Source organism: Cololabis saira, chromosome 24 (genome assembly GCF_033807715.1).
Source record: "Cololabis saira isolate AMF1-May2022 chromosome 24, fColSai1.1, whole genome shotgun sequence".
Taxonomy (NCBI): domain Eukaryota; kingdom Metazoa; phylum Chordata; class Actinopteri; order Beloniformes; family Belonidae; genus Cololabis; species Cololabis saira.
This window is the reverse complement of record NC_084610.1, coordinates 18,756,708-18,779,429: the sequence shown is the minus strand read 5'-3', so window position 1 is coordinate 18,779,429 and position 22,722 is coordinate 18,756,708. Positions and strand designations below refer to the sequence as shown.

At 39.3% G+C, this 22,722-nt stretch overlaps 1 long non-coding RNA gene across 1 annotated transcript in view; it reads left to right on the top strand.

The window, feature by feature from the left end:
* The first annotated feature begins 1,833 nt into the window (after positions 1–1,833).
* The window catches only part of LOC133425052 (uncharacterized), a 40,847-nt gene continuing 19,958 nt past the window's right edge, over positions 1,834–22,722 (top strand). Inside the window, exons 1-2 of the long non-coding RNA XR_009770931.1 lie at positions 1,834–2,115; positions 4,796–4,825. This is a non-coding gene — a long non-coding RNA (uncharacterized LOC133425052). The remainder of the gene's footprint in view (positions 2,116–4,795; positions 4,826–22,722) is intronic.

The following is a 22,722-nucleotide window of genomic DNA, read 5'->3' as shown; positions in this document are numbered from 1 at the left end:
GACAAAAGACAAAAAATGGGCAATAACCGTGGCTACACTGATGTGAAGTTCCTGGGTAGAGAGATCTCACTGACCTATATGAAATCCCACTCAAAGTCTATGAGGTTCTTCAGAAGAGAGGACACACGGGGGTTGACTGTGACTCTTCTGAACGACTCTCCCTGTCTTCTTGGAGACAATCTTTCCCCGGCTGGCCTTGGTCCCTTTTTCTGGGTTGATCCCAATGAAGCGCCTAAAAAACACAGTAGTCTGAGATTAGAGGTTGGAAAAATTAGAGGTTGGAACAATTTCATGTCAAAATGAGTGCTTTGAAAAAGGTCTGTTGGACAACACAAGCCTTACCTTTGAATGAATTCAAGTGTACAGGCAGCCTCCTGTTGGTACTGTAGATTGCAGATGTAGTACACTGAAAACAGAGTAGCAAGACATGACCCTCAAGGCTGATCATCCAGCGTCCAGCAGTCACACGCTCTGTTCCACCTGAAACAGGAAATTAGAGTAATTTCAGAAAGCATCTTGACATGTATAAATATCTCTATTTGGAAGAACAGTCATGCTTTGCTGGGATATAGATAACTTTAAAAGCTCATCTGATATGAAAAATACAGTATGTCACTTCACTGAACACATACCAAGCAGTATTAGACAAGGAGTCGAGGGTAGGGTGAGGGTCTTCTCTACATCAGCCACTGTTGCAGACATCTGTAGGGCACAGACAATATAAGTGTACGGAGCATATTAGTTCCATGAGATGAATTTTAAAATGGCAACAATTCAATGCAATAAAAATGAAGAAAGAAGAGAAACAAACCTAGGTCTCCAAGAACAAAGCTTGTGACAGAGAAATTGTTGGTCATAACGTACTTTCAATATTTCTTAAACTTATGATTAAACTTGCTCTGCTAAAGTTAGTCTTTTGACGTTAGCTGTTAATGTTACCACTAAAGATATCCATGCAACTCAAACTCAACTCAACTTCCTTTTATTGCCACACGGCTAGGCCGGTGGAATTAGTTTCACAGTGCAGGTGGTAGCTGCAACAAAACACCACAGCAGTACAAAAAGACAGAACGTTTTCCAGAGGAAAAAGACAGAGTAATAACATGTGAATAACATGTCAATTCATGTGAAAATAGACAGAAACAGAGGACAAACTCCAAAATCCCCAAAATAGAGGCACAATAATGCTTCTAGCTGCAAACCAACCAAACAAAAAACTAAACAAAAAAACAATATGACTAACTTACCTACAATAATTATATTGTATGCTAAACAACACTGCTATACTGTCCTGCAAGCTTAGATCTACTGATAAAACACAGTTTAAAGATATATTGAAATAATTGTACAAGAGTAATCACCAGACAGATAAAAGATATTTCAACTTACCGTGTGATTTGCTCATAAAGTGCAGGATTCAGATGGATAATCCTCAAAAAGAAAGTCCAGAGATGGCTTCAACTGTTCTGCATGCCTCCTCTAGAAATGCAGTAGCGTTCTGTTGATTCAAACATCACTCCCAGAATGCAACGCTATTTACGGTATATTACAGTATTTTATGGAAAACGGCAAACTGCCCATCGATATTGCCCAGAATGCATTGTTTTCTACAGTATATTACCGTTTTAATGAGAAACAGTATGCTACTGTCAGAATTTGACTGTTTTTTTACAGCATTTTGTTACAGTGTACATGCCTATGTGTATTAATTATGATTATGATGAATGATTATTCATAATTTTGTATTCATATGTGCTTTTGAATGGTAACAACGTGCTCCACATTTCCATGTGCGGCGTCTCAGACGGATCTGTCTCTGTTTCTGTTTCTCCTCCTCTCTGATCGGCCGGGGCTGCTCGTGCTCGGGGAAGCTCAGCCTCCTCCTTCACGCTTACATTATGTAGGGCAGGTTCGGGACGGCTCCTACCTCCATGTAAGAAACCGGCGAATGTTGACGGGGAGGGAAAAAAAAAACGCGCCCATCAAACACACACACACAGCAGCGTTTTTCCCGGTGCAGCATCATTGTGCAGCGCATTGTGAGGCCGAGGAGAGGGAGGAAAGAAGATGGACATCACGGACCAAGGAGCCCAAATGGAGCCGCTCTTACCCACGGTGAGATTTACACTCTTATCTCTGTCATTCTAACGACTGCTGCCCCGAACCTGGCAGACCTGCCAGTGGGGCTTTTTTTTTTTTTGAGAATAAAATTATCATTTATATTTGGACATTGATCTCCTTCTGGCTGTTTTACCGCAAAATCGTGACAAACATGTTTTTTGCTCATCATCAATTGGGGAATAAAATTCTCGTTTCCTATTTTCGGCAAAGCCATGATCATATTCCTCACAGAATCCGCAGATGCTCTCACACAGAACATGTTTGACGCACTGTACAGGTTGTATATCAGCAGCAACAGTTATATCAGATATTTACTGTCTTCTACACAGACATAATCCATCATTCTTGGCTTAAACCAGTCGACCCAGTTGGTATCCAGACGACTGTGGGCTTAGTAAACTGCTGTCAAGCTCCTGGTTAATTTGAACAATAGGTGACTGCGTGTCCAAGATGAGAACAGAAAGTGTCTGATCCCACCAGCAGGAGACAGTGGGAGGTATGTGTCTCATTAGTTGTAATCTTTGAGGAGCGTTCTTATATTATAATGACATATTCATAACCCACTTTGGCTATTTTCTCAGCAGGACACTGAATTGATTCATAGTTGTGTTCTGCGTGTTGAGCATCGCAATGCAAGTATCCTACAGATGTCTCGGGGAAGAGTGTGTGTTGTTGAGGTCAACGATGTTCCCTCCCAGATGAGGGCTTCCCGAGCTCCCTGGCAGACTTTCAAACAAGCGTGTCCCAAACGTAACACGTTGCCCCACTTGAAGGCAAGGAGCTGCTTCTGCGGACAGTCTCAGTTCATTAACATTCAGAGGAGACAGTGTGGCGAAAAAAAGATGCCTGGGTGCAGAGTCGGTGCCAGAGAACAGAGAGAGATGACACGAACTGCTTTAAAAGTGATTGTGCTGGAGGCAAATCAATATTGTATTTGTTCTATTTGGGGGTGTGTTACATGAGGACTCAGTTTTCCACAGTTACAGTACAAGGTGAAGGCTGATGGGCTGATGTGGTGAGGGGTGGCTTATGTTCTGCTTCCTCTGCAGTCTCAATGCAGTACGGTTGCTTCCTTGTCATTGTAAGTTATGGCTGCTTCCCCTGTCACTCCTACGCAGCACGCAGCAAGCGTTGTCATGGTTTCACCAGGTTGTGTATTACTATGTTAGGTAAAAAATTCAGGGACTTCAGTACATAACATGGCTCGGAGAACATCCAAACAAACAGAAAACAACTGGGATGTTCGGCCCCACACAACCAGGTTACTAGGTTCCCAAGGTCAGGCGCCGTAGTGTGTTTATCTTCCACGTATACAGCTACGTTTTATGTTTTTTAATGTTTTATGTGAAGCACTTTGGGCCCGATTTACTAAGATCCTAAATAAAGAGTACTAAATTGCGTGTGTACTGAAAAAGTTGTGTGTGTTTTGCGGGTGATCAACTAAGATTGCGTGCGCAATTGATAACAGGTGCAAACCTCAGTATTTAAATGAGGTGTTGCGTGTCTTACGGTTTGCGGCGCAAACTTTGCGCCATGGAGAGTCTGGATGGAAAGCAGGATATAGTCGCAAGCGCAAAATGAAATTTGACGAGTTGGAGTTAGAGATATTAGTGGAAGAGGCAAATTGTTGTGCCGTATTCAGCACCCCTGCCGTGAAAAGCACCCCCTCGTATATTCAATGATAAGTAGACCAAGAAAAAAAACAACACACTGACACTTCAATATATTTATATATACACACTCACACAAACACATACTTAGGAGTTTATATTATATATATTTACAAATATTATGGAAGACAACACAGTAAGCAGGCTATTAATTAATGACATCAATAACCATTTACCCGTTTTTTTTTTTTTTACCCGAATCCATGAGCGCATTTAAACATGAATCATTAACACAAAACTGGACGCTAAACAGAACATGGACAACAGAACATGAACAGAACACGGAATGAGAATATCATTTTTGTCAGACGAGGGGGTGCTTTTCACGGCAGGGGTGCTGAATACGGCACAACACCGGGGTATGACTGCAGAACAAGTGTAGGCGCACAATGAGAAACACTTTTTTCTCCATGAAAACACGTGATTTATTTATTATCACAAATAAAAAAATGGATGTGCCTCCTGTGGCAACCTTTTGCTGAATAATACTCGATTTAACATTCAAATAAAATATTTCTCCTTTTGCATGTGGAGATTAGCACCTTCCTTTCGAAGTATTAAATACAGACGCAATCACAATCCACGCAAAAACTTTCAGGCTTGGTAAATCTCATTGCGGGTGGTAAATGGACCAATTTGCATCTTTCCCTCCCAGTATTTAGCGATTTCTGGTGGGTACGCCCCATATTGATTATTCATCAGGGCAAAAGTACTAAATGGATTGCGTGTGCTATTTTGCGCATTTGAGAGACGTAGTCCTCTTTGCATCAGCTCGCACATTGGTTTGCGGGTGCTGTCAAGTTTGCACACGTTTTTACACACGCAAAACTTTAGTAAATCGGGCCCTTTGTGTTCTACTTTATACATGCATGAAAAGCGCTATACAAATAAAGTTTGATTTGATTTGATATTTGTGAGGACGGTTGCCGTTGCCTTTCAGGTGAGATAAGGACTTGCAGAGCATTTGTCTCTTAACATATGTCTTGATGTTCTTTGATTTTCAGGAACAAAGTTCCCAAGAAAATAAAGATGTGGTAAGTACAGTTCTCATTTCCTTCTTTTGGCTGGCCAAATGTCACATTTATTAGCTCAGTAATAGCAAGTTAAATCTAAAACATTGTATTTGTTAAAAACACAGGAATTGACTCAAAAGACTAACAGCAAGAAGAACTAGAAAATTTCAGGACATTTTGATATGGGCATGCCCTACTGCCCATTCGTCCCCTCTCGCTGCTTTGGTTTGGGGCTGTAGTGTTTGTGTTCGGGGTGGTTCTATGTCAGTTTGAGGTGTTTACGGTTGTATTGCATTCATTCCTGTGCTCCCCGCAGGGGGTGTGGTTTAGGGTTGTTAATAAACCACAGCCCCAGCTTCAGGGTTGTGTGGTTTAGTGTGATTAATAATGGCCAAGAAGTAGTTTAGGGTTGTTAATAAACCGTTAAATGTTGTTGATAAACCTTTGGGGATGGGGCCATTTGGCAGGCATTTTGACTTAAAATTGATGTAAATCACAGTTTCATGAAATTTGAATATGTTGTAGTCCACAGCGAGGCGAGTTTTGAAACATTTGAATCATGTCCCTACGATGACCTGTTGCCTAGCAACAAGCGTCCAAAGTCAAATGGACATTTTCTTTTTAATTGAAAGTTTAATATCTCAAAAACTGTAATAATTGACATAATGAGGTTGAAAGATGTTTTGGTCCGAAGTTAACCGAGTCTGGAAACATTTAAATGATGTCGCTACGACAAAGTTTGGCCGAGCAATAAGCGTCCGAATTTTAACCTTTTTTTCCGCTTCTTGGCATCTAGCGTTGCCACGGTAACGCTTTTGGCTGAGAAAAGTAATGCCCATCGAGGCACGATGAAGACGCATCTAACGATGTATGCTATGTGTGGGTGCACGTTCCGTTTCAGGCTACGTTAACGGATAGGTTTTTCAGCTTCATGAAATTTGAATATGTTGAAGTCCACAGCGTGCCGAGTCGGGGAACATTCGTACGATGTCTTTACGATAACCTGTTGCCTAGCAACAAGCGTCCAAAGTCAAATGGAATTTTTTTTTTAATTGAAAGTTAAATATGGCAAAAACCGTACGGCCCTTTAGTGCCAATCGGGCCAAGTGTTTGTAAATTTGAATGATGTCTCTACGATAAAGTTTAGCCGAGCAATAAGCGTTTTTTTTTTGCTTTTTGGCATCTAGCGTTGCCACGGTAACACTTTTGACTGAGAAAAGTAATGCCCATCGAGGAACGATGGAGACGCATCCAACGATGTATGCCATGCGTGGGTGCACGTTGAAGTTCGGGCCATATAAACGGACGAAAAAAGCGTGCGGAATAATAAGAAGAAGAAAAGGGAAACCTTTCTGTATACTAATATATCGCCTTCATCTTCATGTTTTTTCTCGTTTTTTCGGGCGTGTTTTATTTTGTGAGGATTTCTTTTCCCACATCAGAGCGGGGTCATGCTGTACACCTGCTGGTGTGCAGTGGGACTTTTGCGACTTTAGCTTGTTAGCAAAATGCTAGCAACATTGCCCTTTGGGCCATTCTGGACGATTGCAATATGGTCATGCCATTACTTGGCATGCCCATAATAAAAAAACAACAGAAAGGGCAAATGCTCTGTCAGGACTCTGAGCAGGTTTGTTAGGAACATTTTATTCAGCAATTGAAAAATTGTTGAGCTATTTATCTGTTCACTTCAGATACATTCGAAATACATTTTGACAACAATGCAATTTAATTAACTACCAAAATTCTAATTTTACTTAACATTACTTTCACATATAAGGTGCGTTTCCATTGGTGGAGGTTCAGGGTGTTTTACGTTCACAGATTGTTAAAAAAACAATTGAGATTAAAAGAAAACCCTGCTGGACTATTCATTAGTGTAATACAGCGAGGCCTGAACCTCTCGCAGCTATCATCTTTTTCTTGTAATCGCCGTCTTCATCAAATGTGCGTGCAGCAACATTTTTCTGGTCCAAATGAGTTTTGTTCACGTGAGAGGGCTGAATGTTATTTAGAAAACATGATCAGCAGAGACTCCCACCAGATAGTTCTTGTTACCTCGGTTTTCACCCCGTAAAGGTTCCTGAAGGCCGTTTCTTGTAATGGAGACATGCGTCAATTATCCGGCACCGGAGAAACTCCCAATACAAACGCACCTGCTGCACCCATTTTTGAAATAAAGCTCCATTATATCAGATTTAGTGACATCTAGTGCCAATATTGTAGACTGCATTCAAGCTTAATGATGTATTTTTAAATTTTTGCCTCTTTAATGGATTTTATGACAGTGAAATTATTCTTATTGAACAGTAAAAAAAAAAAAAAAAGCTTTTTGTGCATCTGTGCTGATATTAAAACTGTACAATAATATTTAGTCCTCTAACGTCATGAAATCTTCACTCAGGTAGGAATTTAAATGTCGGATTTTTATATTTTTTTATTTATCCTTTATTTATTCAGGAAAGTCCCATTGAGATACAATATCTCTTCTGCCAGGGAGTCCTGGTCAAGATAGCAGCAAAAAAATAAATTCAGTTTCATATAAAAGAAAATACATACAAGGACAAGTAACTTTACAAAAAATAAAAAAAAATATCAAAACAAAAAACAAACATAAAACATACAAGGATCAGAAAGCTAAAAATGACATTGTTCTGTAAAAACTGATTTTAACATGTGTTTGAACATGTTAAGAGAGGGTAAATATTTAAGGTTGAGTTTGTGTTGTAGCTCATTCCAAGCTTGCGGTGCATAAAAGGAAAAGGCTGATTTACCCAACTCTGTTCGAGTGCTTGGGACCTTGAGGAGAATTTTCTCTGATGATCTGGTATTATTAGCTGCTAGAGTAATATTTTAATAAATTGGATATGTACAGTGGTAGTTTACCCAGTAATGCTTTTGCAATAAATATCATATATCGTCTCCTTAGGTTGTTTTCCACCAATGAAAAGTTAGACAGATTTACTATTGGATCTCTGGGCAAAGACAAGTTTGTTTATTTATGTATGTATTCAATCTGTAATCTACAACAGTGCTAAACATCTGTATTTGGTTGTTTTAAATGAGCCGGATGGATTAGCGGATGTCCCGTGGTTCCTGATCTGAATGGTGACACATGTCATCACGCAAGTGGAAGCCACAGCAGGCTGACTTAAAATCAATAATGGGAATTAATTGGGGTTGAAGCCGTCAACATGTCAAAAGGCTTTGAAAGGATGACAGGATGAGAGTGTAAGCAGGTATCTAAGCCAGCCATGGAGAAGAGTTGGTTGATGTGTGCGTGTCATTAGTTCTGACTAACTATTACTTATGCAACTGATGGCTGAGAGCCAGACTGAGGACATGAACGAGCACAAAGTGTTTGTTACTGGCCACTGTATGAATCGTGTTGCTGCATCAACTTTTGCATCACTAAATCAATAGTGAATCCCCACCAATATCCATCCCTGCGGCTGCTCCCTTATAGACAGGCTTTGAAATTGAAGTTGTCTCTGAGAAAGAGCACCAGACAAAGCAAATACATTTTTGAGGGAGTACTGTCACGTTGTCTGAAACTGTTTGAAATGTCTCATTTCAAGAAGTGTTTCAGTAAATCTATAGATAATGTGACAACTAGTTAAGTAATGTTCCTTTTATATCTAGTACATTACATTTTAAAAGTTATCTCAAGGCACACACCAGGGGTCGGCAACCCAAAATGTTGAAAGAGTCATATTGGACCAAAAACACAAAAAACAAATATGTCTGGAGCCGCAAAAAATGAAAAGTCTTGTATCAGCCTTAGAATGAAGACAACACATGCTGCATGTATCTATATTAGTTATAACTGGGGGAAGATTTTTTTTTTCATTATGCACTTCGAGAAAAAAGTCGAAATTTCGAGAAAAAAGTCGAAATTTCGAGAAAAAAGTCGAAATGTCGAGAAAAAAGTCGAAATGTCGAGATTAATGTTGAAGTACAATCTCGAGAAAAAAGTCAAATGTCAAGGAAATAGTCAAAATTTTGTGAAAAAAGTTGAAATGTTGAGAAAAAAGTTGAAATGTCGAGATTAATGTTGAAGTACAATATCGAGAAAAAAGTCGAAATGTCAAGAAAAAAAAAGTCGAAATTTAAAGAAAAAAGTCCAAATTTCGAGATTAAAAAGGAAAGGAAAAAGGAAGAAAAAAAGGAAAAAAGAAGAAAAAAAGAAAAAAGAAAAAAAGGTGAAAAACTGAAGAAAAAAAGAAGAAAAAAAGGAAAAAAAAAGGTCAAACATTTTTGAAAAAGCTCCAGGGAGCCACTAGGGCGGCGCTAAAGAGCCGCATGTGGCTCTAGAGCCGCGGGTTGCCGACCCCCGGTCTATACAATACAATCAAAGACAATCCAGTTCAATCTGAGTGTAAATTCAGTTAATCTAAGTCCTTCCAACCAGAGTTAACGTTTATACAATGCCAATTCATATCAAACAACCTAGCGAAGGAATCCAAGGGATTGCATTGATCGTGAGCAAGCATAAGGCGACAGTGGGGAGGAACAAACCTAACTAACAGGACTAAAAAAACATCCAGCACAAGCTGCCACCTGCCTTGGCTGGTCTGAGAAGACAGGAACGGTAGACCAATAAAGGGACGTCCATCCATCCATCCATCCATCCATCCATCCATCCATCCATCCATCCATCCATCCATCATCTATACCCGCCTCAGACAAACTCAAACGGGCAATTTAGAATCATCAATGAACCTAGTATGCATGTTTTTGGGAGTAACCGGAGGGAACCCACGCAAGCACGGGGAGAACATGAAAACTCCACACAGAGTGCGTTTACATGGGAAGTTTAATTCCTCTTTAATTCAGAATTAAAATTAAATCGGATTTAAAATGAGTAAAGATTACCATGTAAACACCTAATTCCGAATGAAAATGGCCATTTCGAATTAAACTTAATTCCAAAGTAAGTGGCTGGTTTATTCCTATTTTAAATCCCAATAGAATAATTCTGCGATCATGTATACACTCATTCCGCTTTAATTAATGCTCGTCCCCTCACCCGTCTGTCTCCATGACGCTTATATTCCGCGCTGGGCTTGTTTTCCAAACAAAGTTTCAAGATGGCAGCACGTAGTAAACGGTGGTCAAGAGCAGAGATGAGTATTTAATAAATAGCTTGGAGGACCTGTAAATAATTAAAAGAACAACTCGGAATTATTTAATTCGGAATAATTAATTCCACCAGTGACCTTCTTGCTGTGAGGCAACAGTGCTAGCCACCAAGCCACCGTGCTGCCCAATAAAGGAACGTCTGTCTACAAAAGAGAACACTGTTAATGGCAATGAAAATAACCTAAATGTTCAGGAGGACTAAAGAGAGCCAAGTGCATCATGGGAGGTCCCCCAGCAGTCTAGGCCAATAGCAGCAAAACCAAAGAGATGGTTCAGGACTCCGGAGCAAGCCCTAATCTTGAAGGTAGAGAGGGTGCCTGCTTCCCAAACTCAAACTGGCAGCTAGGAATGGGTGATATTTTACCGTTCACGATAAACCGCCAAAAGAATTCTCCACGGTAAGAATTTGTCATCTCGCAGTAAAAACGATAAATTCCTGTTGATGAAGTTTTTGTGTAAAACTGATTTATGGTTCGTTAAATCCACGCACAACGTACGTGAAGGAAGGAAGGAAGGAAGGAAGGAAGGAAGGAAGGAAGGAAGGAAGGAAGGAAGGAAGGAAGGAAGGAAGGAAGGGAGAAAAAAAGAAAGAAAAAGAGGAAGAAAGAAAGAAAGAAAGAAAGAGATGAAGAAAGAAAGAAAGAAGCCTGAAAGAAAGAAACAAAGAAAGAAAGAAGAAGAAAAAGGAAAGAAAGAAAGAAGAAAAAGGAAAGAAAGAAAGAAGAAGAAAAAGGAAAGAAAGAAAGAAGGAAGGAGAAAAAGGAAAGAAAGGAGAAAAAGGAAAGAAAGAAAGAAAGGAGAAAAAGGAAAGAAAGAAAGAAGAAGAAAAAGGAAAGAAAGAAAGAAGGAAGGAGAAAAGGGAAAGAAAGAAAGAAAGGAGAAAAATGAAAGAAAGAAAGAAAGAAAGAAAGAAAGAAAGAAAGAAAGAAAGAAAGAAAGGAGAAAATGGAAAGAAAGAAAGAAAGGAGAAAAAGGAAAGAAAGAAAGAAAGAAAGAAAGAAGGAAAGAAAGAAAGAAGAAAGAAGGAGAAAAAGGAAAGAAAGAAAGAAAGAAAGAAAGAAAGAAGGAGAAAAAGGAAAGAAAGAAAGAAAGAAAGAAAGAAAGAAAGAAAGAAAGAAAGAAAGAAAGAAAGAAAGAAAGAAAAATTCCCATTGATGATATTTAGTATCTTTTAGAGCAGTGATTTGGCTCCAAAGACTGAATGTGGTGATATATTTATAGTTACAAAGATGGAGTTGAATTAGTATTTTTTTATCGTCATTTTAATCGTTATCGGGATAAAAGCCAGAAATTATCGTGATAATTTTTTTAGTCCATACCGCCCATCCCTACTGGCAGCTGTGTCCAAGGCTCTGCCTCCCGCTCTACTGTAGGAAACACTGAACCTTAACTTAAGTAAACCTGCCGTCTGAGAGAGAGGTGCTCTGCTTGGAAAGACGAAAACCTCGGACTTATCTGAGTTTAGTGGCAGGAAATCACCTCGCGGTCTGTGTCATAAAGACATGTTTGTAATTCACATAGGTTATGGGTCTCACGGCTTCATGGATAGATACAGCTGAGTATAACCTGTAATTAAAGTTTATGCCATGTTGCCTAATAATGGAGCCTGATAGAAGCATGTACAGTATAGAGGGAAAAAGATTGGCCCAAAATTAATAGAACTCTGCTCCACCGCACAATATTGAACAGTTTTACAATAAAACTTTGAACAAAAAAAAAAACAAAACTTACCGATGAAAACACTTTTCTTTGTGTCTAAAATCATTACATGCCTATTTTCCCTTTTAAAACCCACTAGGCTCTACATTACCTGAAACGCCACGCTCAACTTTTTTTGTTTTATTTTTAACCCCTCAAAAATGTTATACACCTTCATTTTCCTATTTAGGACTGGGGAACCTTGTTAGAAATAGGGATGGGCGGTATGGACTAAAAACTTTATCACGATAATTTCTGGCATTTATCCCGATAATGATAAAAATGACGATAGAAAAAATACCAATTCAACTCCACCTTTGTAACTATAAATCTATCACCACATTCAGTCTCTGGAGCCAAAACACTGTTCTAAAATAATACTAAATACTACTAAACTACACCAATTAAATTGAATTAATAAAAACCAATTAAATGATTATACCTGTACTGCAAAACTGGAATGACTCAGATCCGCCATGTTTGTTACACAAACACGTATGAACGGGAATTTTTCTTTCTTTCTTTCTTTCTTTCTTTCTTTCTTTCTTTCTTTCTTTCTTTCTTTCTTTCTTTCTTTCTTTCTTTCTTTCTTTCTTTCTTTCTTTCTTTCTTTCTTTCTTTCTTTCTTTCTTTCTTTCTTTCTGGCTCATTTCTTTCTTTCTTTCTGGCTCATTTCTTTCTTTCTTTCTTTCTTTCTTTCTTTCTGGCTCATTTCTTTCTTTCTTTCTGGCTCATTTCTTTCTTTCTTTCTGGCTCATTTCTTTCTTTCTGGCTCATTTCTTTCTTTCTTTCTTTCTTTCTTTCTTTCTTTCTTTCTTTCTTTCTTTCTTTCTTTCTTTCTTTCTTTCTATCATTTTTACCGCAAGATGACAAATTCTTACCGTGGGGAATTTTTTGGACGGTATATTGTGAACGGTAAAATATCACCCATTCCTAGTTAAAAATAAAAAGAAAAGAAAGAAAGACTGAAAAAGCCATCCTTAATTTTACTTGCTGCTAATTAGGAGAAGTGAGACATGTGAGAATTGTAACTTGGGTGGATTTAGACTTTTGGACTCAAGATGCAGCATTTTGAGAAGTTTGGCTATTCTGAAACATTTCTTAGTACATAAAAAACATTTTCTGTTAGCAGTAGATGATTAAGCCAGGTTTTAGGGGGGCATGTAACTGAATACTCAGTGTTGTCTGAACTGGGTTACACACTGGTTTTGAAACCAATGGAGATGTAATTAAAGTATAGACCTCAGCTTTAAGTTCAGAGGTTTCACAAATATATGGGATTTACTATTTAGTGATTACATTCGTTTTACAGCCATTTGAAAAGCATGATGTGTCGGGTGAGATTAGGAAAGTGACTTGACCATTCATGAATATGTAATTTCTTTTAAAAGTGGTCTGACTCATTTGATGCCCCAGGAACATTTTTTGCTGGTGTATCGCAATCAGTACAAGCACCAAACACAGTCCTCATCTCCCCACATCAGTCTTCATTTTCATCAAAAGCTCTTCCTTTCCCCTCTTTTTCATCAATTCAAAAATAGTGATTGCTACTTTCGATAACTGTTCCCAACATGTCTTTTCTCATTGTGAAAATGGAAAAGGGGCAATTTTACAACATAGAGTAAACATTAAAGGTTTCAAAAATTGCAAACTGTTATTATATTTATTTTAAATTAAAAGACCAGTGGAACAGACTTTTAAACAACTCCTTATTGCACATTTTTGGGTATATTTCATTGATAGCTCAAATGAAGTTGGATTGAACCATTTTTTTTGTCAGTTTTTCCAACATTTAAGCATTAATTATTGTTACCTGGGGTACGCATACATTTTTAAAAAACATTTTCAATATTGATTCTGTAACTAAACCGCTGATGTGTTAAATTTTCCGTCAACCAAAAACAATGAAATCGTCACGACTAAGGAAGAATGTAGGACCCAGATGCAGGAGACAGAGGCCATGGGATTTATTTAAACTAAAATGCTGCTGAGCTGGATTAAACAAAAACAAAAAGCCAAAATGGGATACAACCAGGACGGAGTACATGAACAAAGCAGTAACCATGGCAAGAAACGGTAACCATGGTAATAACTATGGTAAGAAACAATAACCATGGTAATAAATAATAACCATAGTAAGAAACAATAACCATGTTAAGAAAAAGTAACCATGGTAATAACCATGGTAATAAACAGTTACCATGGTAATTACCATGGTAATAAACAGTAACCATGGTAATTACCATGGTAATAAACAGTAACCATGGTAATAACCATGGTAATAAACAGTAACCATGGTAATAACTATGGTAATAACCATGATAAGAAACAGTAACCATGGTAACAACCATGGTAAGAAACAGTAACCATGGTAATAACCATGGTAATACACAGTAACCATGGTAACAACCATGGTAAGAAACAGTAACCATGGTAATAACTATGGTAATACACAGTAACCATGGTAATAACCATGGTAATACACAGTAACCATGGTAATAACCATGGTAAGAAACAATGACCATGGTAATAACCATGGTAATAAACAGTAACCATGGTAATAACTATGGTAATAACCATGATAAGAAACAGTAACCATGGTAACAACCATGGTAAGAAACAGTAACCATGGTAATAACCATGGTAAGAGACAGTAACCATGGTAATAACCATGGTAAGAAACAGTAACCATGGTAATAACCATGATAATAAACAGTAATCATGGTAATAACCATGGTAAGAAACAGTAACTATGGTAATAACTATGGTAAGAGACAGCAATACTGGTAATAACCATGGTAATTAACAGTAACCATGGTAATAACCATGGTAAGAAACAGTAACCATGGTAATAACCATGGTAATTAACAGTAATCATGGTAATAACCATGGTAAGAAACAGTAACTATGGTAATAACTATGGTAAGAGACAGTAACAATGGCAAGAAAACAGTACAGACCAGCAGGGAGGAAGACGAGATGTACTCACAGGATTGACGAGACAAAGGTGCAAACTATCGGGGCAGATGGGAACAAGAGGAGTCAACACAACTAAAAGACAAGGACACAGGCTTTCAAAATAAAACAGGAGCAGATGAACCCAGTGTGGTGACAAAAATCCAGTGCATCCCTAGCCTTAGATCTCTTCCCTGGTCCCCATCAGCTTCACTGGGACTGCATCATATGCAGTCATTGAGCTCTCCTTGACTTTTATGGTCCTAATTACAGCACTGCAGGTTTTCTGCCCTGCTGTTGGGTTAGAGCAGGGTAACGGGCCTGGGTCGAGAGGATATGTCAGAGGAAGTGTGCTGAAGCTGCCGGGGCTCACTCCTTTGAGCATGTTCAGTGGATCAGTGTGATATTCGTGCAGGCAGGATGCTTCCCCACTGCAGCCAGGAGCGCTCACCGGCTGTGCTCCTTTCCACGGTTAATTATAGTAGTGTCTGTGGAGAGGAGGGCGAAGGGGGCACGGAGGACGCTAGAGGAGGAGGATGCAGAGCTGGTTGGAGAAGGCAAGAGACAGATGGTCAAATGAGAAGAGAAATGCTTATAGAGCGTTAGTTTTTGTACATTTGGACTATCTTAGTAATAAATGTCATCTTTCCCACTTCAAAGTTTCCGAAACATCAGTAGATAACAACCACAAAAGTAGCACTGTTGGAATTTGACAGTTGTAACATAGCAGATCTGTTTCTAGCACACTGTGCCTTGCTCACAGTTTCGCTGACAATGCATTGCAGCCAAAGAGAAGCTTCCTTACCCCAGGTAGGCTCTGCAGTCACACACATATGCAGACACTTCAATACGGACATGCTATGAACAGCAATACTGCAGCAACTGTATACTGTTCGACCTCCTCCTCTGCTTGAGGTGAGCTGTGACTTGTGTTGGGAGTCGGAGCGGTGAGGTGTGCTTCGACTCTTTGACTCCCTGGGAGCAAGGACGTTTCTTAGATAGCACGGCCACATTGCTCAGAGACTCACTAGAGCAGGACGGCGCTCAGCAGAGCCTCGGTGATGTCAGAGCACTAATCTCTCTAGGGGGGATTGGCGGACGGATGCTTGTCAGAAACATTTGATGCTACCCTGGATGAAAGCCGTTGGAGGCATAGGGAGAGACGAGGGGCAGAGCTGCAGCTCTGATGCTCTTGTTTTTTACGCTGTTTTTCTGTGGCTGATTGGAAAGAAAGCTGCTTCCGTATTCCGGCATGGGGAGAGCAGCTGATGAGAGTGGCTGAGGGGAGCAGAAGGTCGGACCGAGAGGCTGCAGGGACACGAGCCGACTCTGTCTTTCTCTGTTGTTTCCTTTTCATCTATTTTCCTACAACAATAGCAAACACTGAGCTTGGACTGGGGCTCAGGCCCTGAGCCTTAGCCTCTTATTTTTGCAACTGCTGCAAGCACAAGGAGAGTTAGCGGGCATCAGCCTCACTTACAGGAGGTACAACATGCTCTCAGCGGACCTCAACAAAGGATTTACTTGTCAGGTAGGCTTCTCTGATCTCGCTCTTGCAAGTATCCAGTATTCTCAGATATGGTTTGATTTTAGTTTAATTCTTATAGTAAGTGACGTTTATTTAGCATACGGTTTTTGCATTTAGGTTTTATTTTGAAAAGCCATGTCACTGTGTTTTGGTTTTGCGTTGACTTCCCTTGTTCCCATCTGCCCTGATCGTTCGCCAGGTCCTTCCCTCGCTCCCTGCAGACCCGAACTGTTCTAACCATCATATCTGTTTGGTTTTTGACAACTTCTTCTCAAGTTCTTGTTTTGAACCCCGCTCAGCAGCACTTTCATGGAAATAAATAACATTTTTTGTTACACTTGCCACCTTCGTCTCCTGCCTCTGGGTCCTACACACCCAAGCCTTGAGAATATTTTTGCGCTGATTTTGTCAGACCTATGATTTGATTCAAAGGTTGAACATTTTTTCTGGAATAAGGTTGCGGTTTCCCCACATACTAAATGTATGATGTATGATTTGCATGCTGGGGCTCATTACACTTATGTGCATGAGAACGGTCCAGAGGAGGCTGACAGATGGGACTGCCATTCTGTAGCAAGAGAGAAGCTTATACCCACTGTGATGACGCTGTTGATCTCAGATGGAGAAATTGATGATTGAGAGTAGGGCTGTGCGATTAATCGATTTTAAATCTAAATCGGATTTATTAATCAAGACGATGTTAAAAAAAGGAAAATCGGAAAATCGATTTTCCTCTCTTTTTCATATAGCTGGAAAAGAAGAAGAAGGCTGTCTGCATTACAGACAGAGCTCGTCTATTCATCTTTGTTTGGTCAAGAAAATTGTAAATGTTGTCACTTTACTAAACTCAAGGAGGATTTACAGTATCTTTCAATTGCACTTCATTCCCAATAGGGAAATTTGTTTGCTATTTTTCTTTAAAAATAAAGATAAAATATTTGAAACAATTTATTCCATTGTTTTTTGTAGTTTTACCAAAAAAATCGAAAATCGGGTTTTCAGAGAAAAAAATTTGAATTTTATTTTTGTCCAAAATCGCCCAGCCCTAATTGAGAGTCAGGAATGCTGGATTACTTATGAGAAATATTATTATTTCTGAATCTTTTCTTCTATTTGTTGTCTTGGTACATGCAGAAAGATCGTCTGTCTTTACTTTAGTTCAAATTCAAGCCGATTTAAAAGAAAAAAAAACAACATTTTAAGTATGCCATAGATGTTGCAAGGGTACTTCTCTGTGATGCTGCTGGTTCTGATCCTGCTGCCATTGCCACAGTAGCCACGGCCATCTGTAGGGATGAGAACATGACAACAGAAGCTGTCGGCCAATCGCCTGGCATGTGCATCCGCTCATAATCCAGCTAGCAGGAAACTATAGGATCCCTGTGGTTCAACACACATGAAAAGCCCACTGAAGCAGCCTGAGTGCAAGAAGATTTACATTCAGAGCTGGCGTTAAAAGCATGAAGCGCCACTTGCATGGCTACTTTCTGGACTTACTTTGGAGGATGAATATTTAATCTACTGTAATTTTGGTGAACACGACCTTTCTCAGTGTGTAAACATTCAGCATCCCCCGCTGCTGTGAAAACCAGAGGAAAGGTACTCAAAGAATATAGAAAATGAGGGCAAGTATCTTCTTCCCAGTGAGCGATGCTTCAGTGAACGCAGATTCCCGGAAGGAGCCCCTGAGAATCAATAGTCCTGTCGTTTATCCTGGCTAAGAAAATGGAGTATAAGGTGTCAGACAAATCTGGCCATGACACTTGAAGACATCCTATTTGTTATTTTATAACTAGTTCCACCCTGAAATATAACATCCCACGATAGTTAATATGTCCTGCTAATGTTACATTTGTTTTCTTTTCTGGGCTGCAGCATTAAAAGATTGTAGGTTTTGCAGTCAATAATCATTCTCAGTGTTGAATCAATGCTGTAACTCCAAGGATGAAGTTCTTAGAATAAAAGCAGCTTTTGTCTTTAAATCACAGAAAAAATCATTTATGTTTTTTGGGGGTTTATGTCACAAAAAAAGGATGTTCAAGTTTTATACTCAAGTTTTCTAACACGACTGAAGTTACATAAGCTCATGTGGAAATTGAAACCTATTCAGTTTATACAAGTATATTCCTTACTTATAATAAAGTGTTTGGATTCTTTCTGAACCTAAAGTAAGATACATTAAATGTGTCCCTTTACTGGTCACGCCAGTCACAAAAAAATTGTACTGTATGGTGGGAATGGGTGATATTTTACCGTTCACGATATACCGTCAAAAAAATTCCTCAAGGTAAGAATTTGTCATCTCACGATAAAAATGATAAATTCCCGTTGATGACGTTTTTGTGTAAAGCTGATTTATGGTTCTGTGGTTAAATCCACGCACAATGTACGTGAAGGAAGGAAGGAAAGAAGGAAGGAAGGAAGGAAGGAAGGAAGGAAGGAAGGAAGGAAGGAAGGAATGAAGGAAGGAAGGAAGGAAGGAAGGAAGGAAGGAATGAAGGAAGGAGAGAGCAGGAGGAAGGAAGGAAGGAAGGAAGGAAGGGAAAAAACAAGGAAAGAGGAAGGAAGGGAGAAAAGAGGAAGGGAAGAAGGAAAGAGCGAGCAGGAGGAAAGAAGGAAGGAAGGAAGGAAGGAAGGAAAAGAAGGAAGGAAAGGGGAAAAGGAAGGGAGAAAACAAGGAAAGGAGGAAGGAAGGGAGAAAAGAGGGAGGAAGGAAGGAAGGAAGGAAGGAAGGAAGGAAGGAAGGAAGGAAGGAAGGAAGGAGAGAGCAGGAGGAAGGAAGGAAGGAAAGAAGGAAGGAAGGGAAAAAACAAGGAAAGAGGAAGGAAGGGAGAAAAGAGGAAGGGAAGAAGGAAAGAGCGAGCAGGAGGAAAGAAGGAAGGAAGGGAAAAAAGAAGGAAGGAAGGAAGGAAGGAAGGAAAGGGGAGAAGGAAGGGAGAAAACAAGGAAAGGAGGAAGGAAGGGAGAAAAGAGGAAGGGAAGAAGGAAGGAGAGAGCAGGAGGAAATAAGGAAGGAAGGGAGGAAGGAAGGAAGGAAGGAAGGAAGGAAGGAGAGAGCAGGAGGAAGGAAGGAAGGAAGGAAGGAAAGAAGGAAGGAAGGGAAAAAACAAGGAAAGAGGAAGGAAGGGAGAAAAGAGGAAGGGAAGAAGGAAAGAGCGAGCAGGAGGAAAGAAGGAAGGAAGGGAAAAAAGAAGGAAGGAAGGAAGGAAGGAAGGAAGGAAAGGGGAGAAGGAAGGGAGAAAACAAGGAAAGGAGGAAGGAAGGGAGAAAAGAGGAAGGGAAGAAGGAAGGAGAGAGCAGGAGGAAATAAGGAAGGAAGGGAAAAAGGAAGGAAGGAAATGAGCCTGAAAGAAAGAAAGAAAGAAAGAAAGAAAGAAAGAAAGAAAGAAAGAAAGAAAGAAAGAAAGAAAGAAAGAAATGAGCCAGAAAGAAAGAAAGAAAAAAGGATAAATTCCCGTTGATGACGTTTTTGTGTAACAAACATGGCGGATCTGAGAACGAGCCCTACTGTATGGACACATTTATATTTTATATACAGCCCAGTTAATGGAACCATCTGCAGATCTCTAATCTTGTATTATTTTGAGATGCATTCTGGGAGATTTTTAGTAATCAAGTGATCAACAATCACCTGTATTGCAATCTCGTCTTACTGCCCTGTTTAAAGTCTTTGTCTCACTGTATGGACATTAGGACCTAATGTCCATAGGGCATTAGGTCCTATGGACATTAGGTAGAGAAGGGTTGGCATCGAACATTTGTTCCTGCCGCTACATCTCATACCCCTTTTCCACCAAACAGTGCTGGTGCTGGTTCACAACTTGTTCAACTTGCGAAACAGCTGAGAATTGTTTAGCTTTTCCACAGCTCGGGTGCTAAGGGCCACGTCATTATGTTGCTGCAAACGCCAGTTACATCGCTGCGTTTGCATTGAAAGTTGCAGCAACAACAAGGTATTTGCTCTAGTAGGACTTGGTTCATGTAGCTCCTCCGTGGACACATCTCTAAAAGACAGGTTGTCTCCTCCTAAGACCCCCCGGACCCCCAGATGTTTTTTTAATTCGGAATTAATTATTCGGAATTCGGAATTAATTATTCCGAATTAAATAATTCCGAATTAAACTATTTTCCTTCGAGTTTACATGGAAATAGTAATTCCGAATTGAGGTTTACGTGGAAAACACGTTCGATCAGCTTTATCCAATTCCTCTTAAGGTCTGGGGGTTGGGAAGGTTCTTATTGGATAGGGGGGGCGGACGTCTTTACGTATTTACGTCTAATGGAAGAAAAACAAACTTACTCGATTAGCAACAACATGGAGGACCACATTATTAGCATCCTTTTTGGATTTGTTTTGATTTTATTTTTGAAGCATCAGCACGACAGCATCATGTCGATGATTTTCTTTCGTGTGCTGAGGAGGAGGGAGATAGAACCACCGTTTACTGCGTGCTGCCATCTTGAAACTTTTTTTTTATTTTTATTTTTTATCAACATACAGTGCAAACAGCGACAAAAGACGACATCAGTTACAATGATATGTATCTAAATGTGTGTGTGTGTGCGTTTGTGTGTGCGTGTAAATAAGATGATGAAAGTAGATACATAAATTAAGAATATTAATTTGAGAATAAATAAGTAAACAAATAAATAATTATCATATAGAGTGGTGTAGCACGATATAATATAAATATAGCATAATAATATAGTAATATCCTAATATAACATAATAATTTTTATAATATAACATATAACAAAATGATATCACCATACTATAATATATAACAATATAATAATACTATAGTTTAACATCCCATGAGATTTCATAACTTAATATAATAATACACTATGAAACAATATATCATGATAATGGGAAAAATTATTAGAGTTATTAGATTATTAGAGGAATTAATTTAAAGCGGAATGAGTGTATACACGGATTTAAAATAAGAATAAACCAGCCACTTACTTCGGAATTAAGTTTAATTCGGAATGGCCATTTTCATTCGGAATTAGGTGTTTACATGGTAATTTTTAATAATTTTAAATCGGATTTAATTTGAACTCTGAATTAAAGAGGAATCAAACTTCCCATGTAAACGCACTGACTATCATGCCGAGCTTGCATGCATAGAATCTGTACATGACAGGTGTCACATCCACTCCAGCTCCATACCTGCCTCACTCACCTGCAGCTCCGCCTCCTCTTGTCACTATGGTTTCTCCATCCTTCCACACCTGCTCCGCATCTGCAATCAGCCCTGGGCTTCTACTTCAGCACTCCACCCCCAGCCAGTCACTGACAGATCCATCTTGTGTCCTGCCTGACTTTCCAGCGGTTTTCCCCGGACTGATCAGCTGTTGTCGACCCTGCATGTCTCTGTCCTGTAATCACCTCAGCCTTCTGTCCCCGACCACGAGTTCTGCCTGAGCGCGTCTGGTTTCTGTTTGCCTGCTCCCTGGGCTGCCTGGTGATTTCTCTGACGGACTGGCGTTTAATGGCACTTTCCCACCAGCACCTACTCAGCTCTACTCATCTCAACTTGGCCAAGTTTCTTTTCTATAACAATTCAAACCCAGATAAGAAGTAGGAGGTTGGAGTGAAGCTGTTGTGACGTATTTGACTGTGTGATTTAAGCGAAGAAGTAGGGCTGCAACTAATGATTATTTTAATAATCGATTAATCTGTCGATTATTTTTCCGATAATTCGATGAATCTGATAAAAAAAAGCATTAAATTCCAACCATTTATTCGAAAACAGAACTGACAGTGCAAATTCACAGTGCAGATAATCTTCAGAAAGTTCACAAACAAGTTGCTCCTTGAACATCCCTGAGCTTTTAAAGTATTGATTAAAATAAAAAAAACTAAATGGACTAACACAGAAAACATACACATGTATGCTTTACATCTGCCAAATATATAAAAATAAAGTGCACAAAAGAGGTATACTTTGTTTAAAAGGGACCTGAGCTGTCAGAACAATAAATACATTTTAAAAAATAAAGAAAAATACAAATCAGAAATAGGATTTGTTTGAACATTACAATTTGTTCTCTCACTGCCTTCACTCAAAGAACTAAGGATCTTACAAAGAAGTTTTCTTATTTCTAACCTAAAAATGCCATTACACCTGATAACACACATCACTTTAAAGGTTAGGTGTTTTTCCCACGTGTTTCAATTGAACTTTCATTTGTGTCAAGCACATTTTAAGTTCTAGTTAAGTTTTAAGTTAAAGTCTTTAAGATTTTGAGTTTTGGCAGTGTTCAAAATAAAATGATGAGACCTGCTGTTGGAGCACATTTTCTTTTAGTTCAAACTGTAGCGGGAACAGATGTTTAGAGGAACCTATGTATGTGCCGGGTTAGAGGGGGAACATATAGGAGAACGGACCAGAAGAATATAGCGTGACCAACCGGTGGCCTGTAGTGTGATGATGTCAGATACAGCTGACTCGGCCGCTTAGAACCTCGGCAGAGTAGCTACAGAAAAAGTATCTACTCGGCACGTTAGCCCCCTAGTGGAAAAGAACCAAACCGAGGCGAGTCGGGCTGAGTAGGTACTAGTGGAAAAGTGCCATTAGTTCCTTTG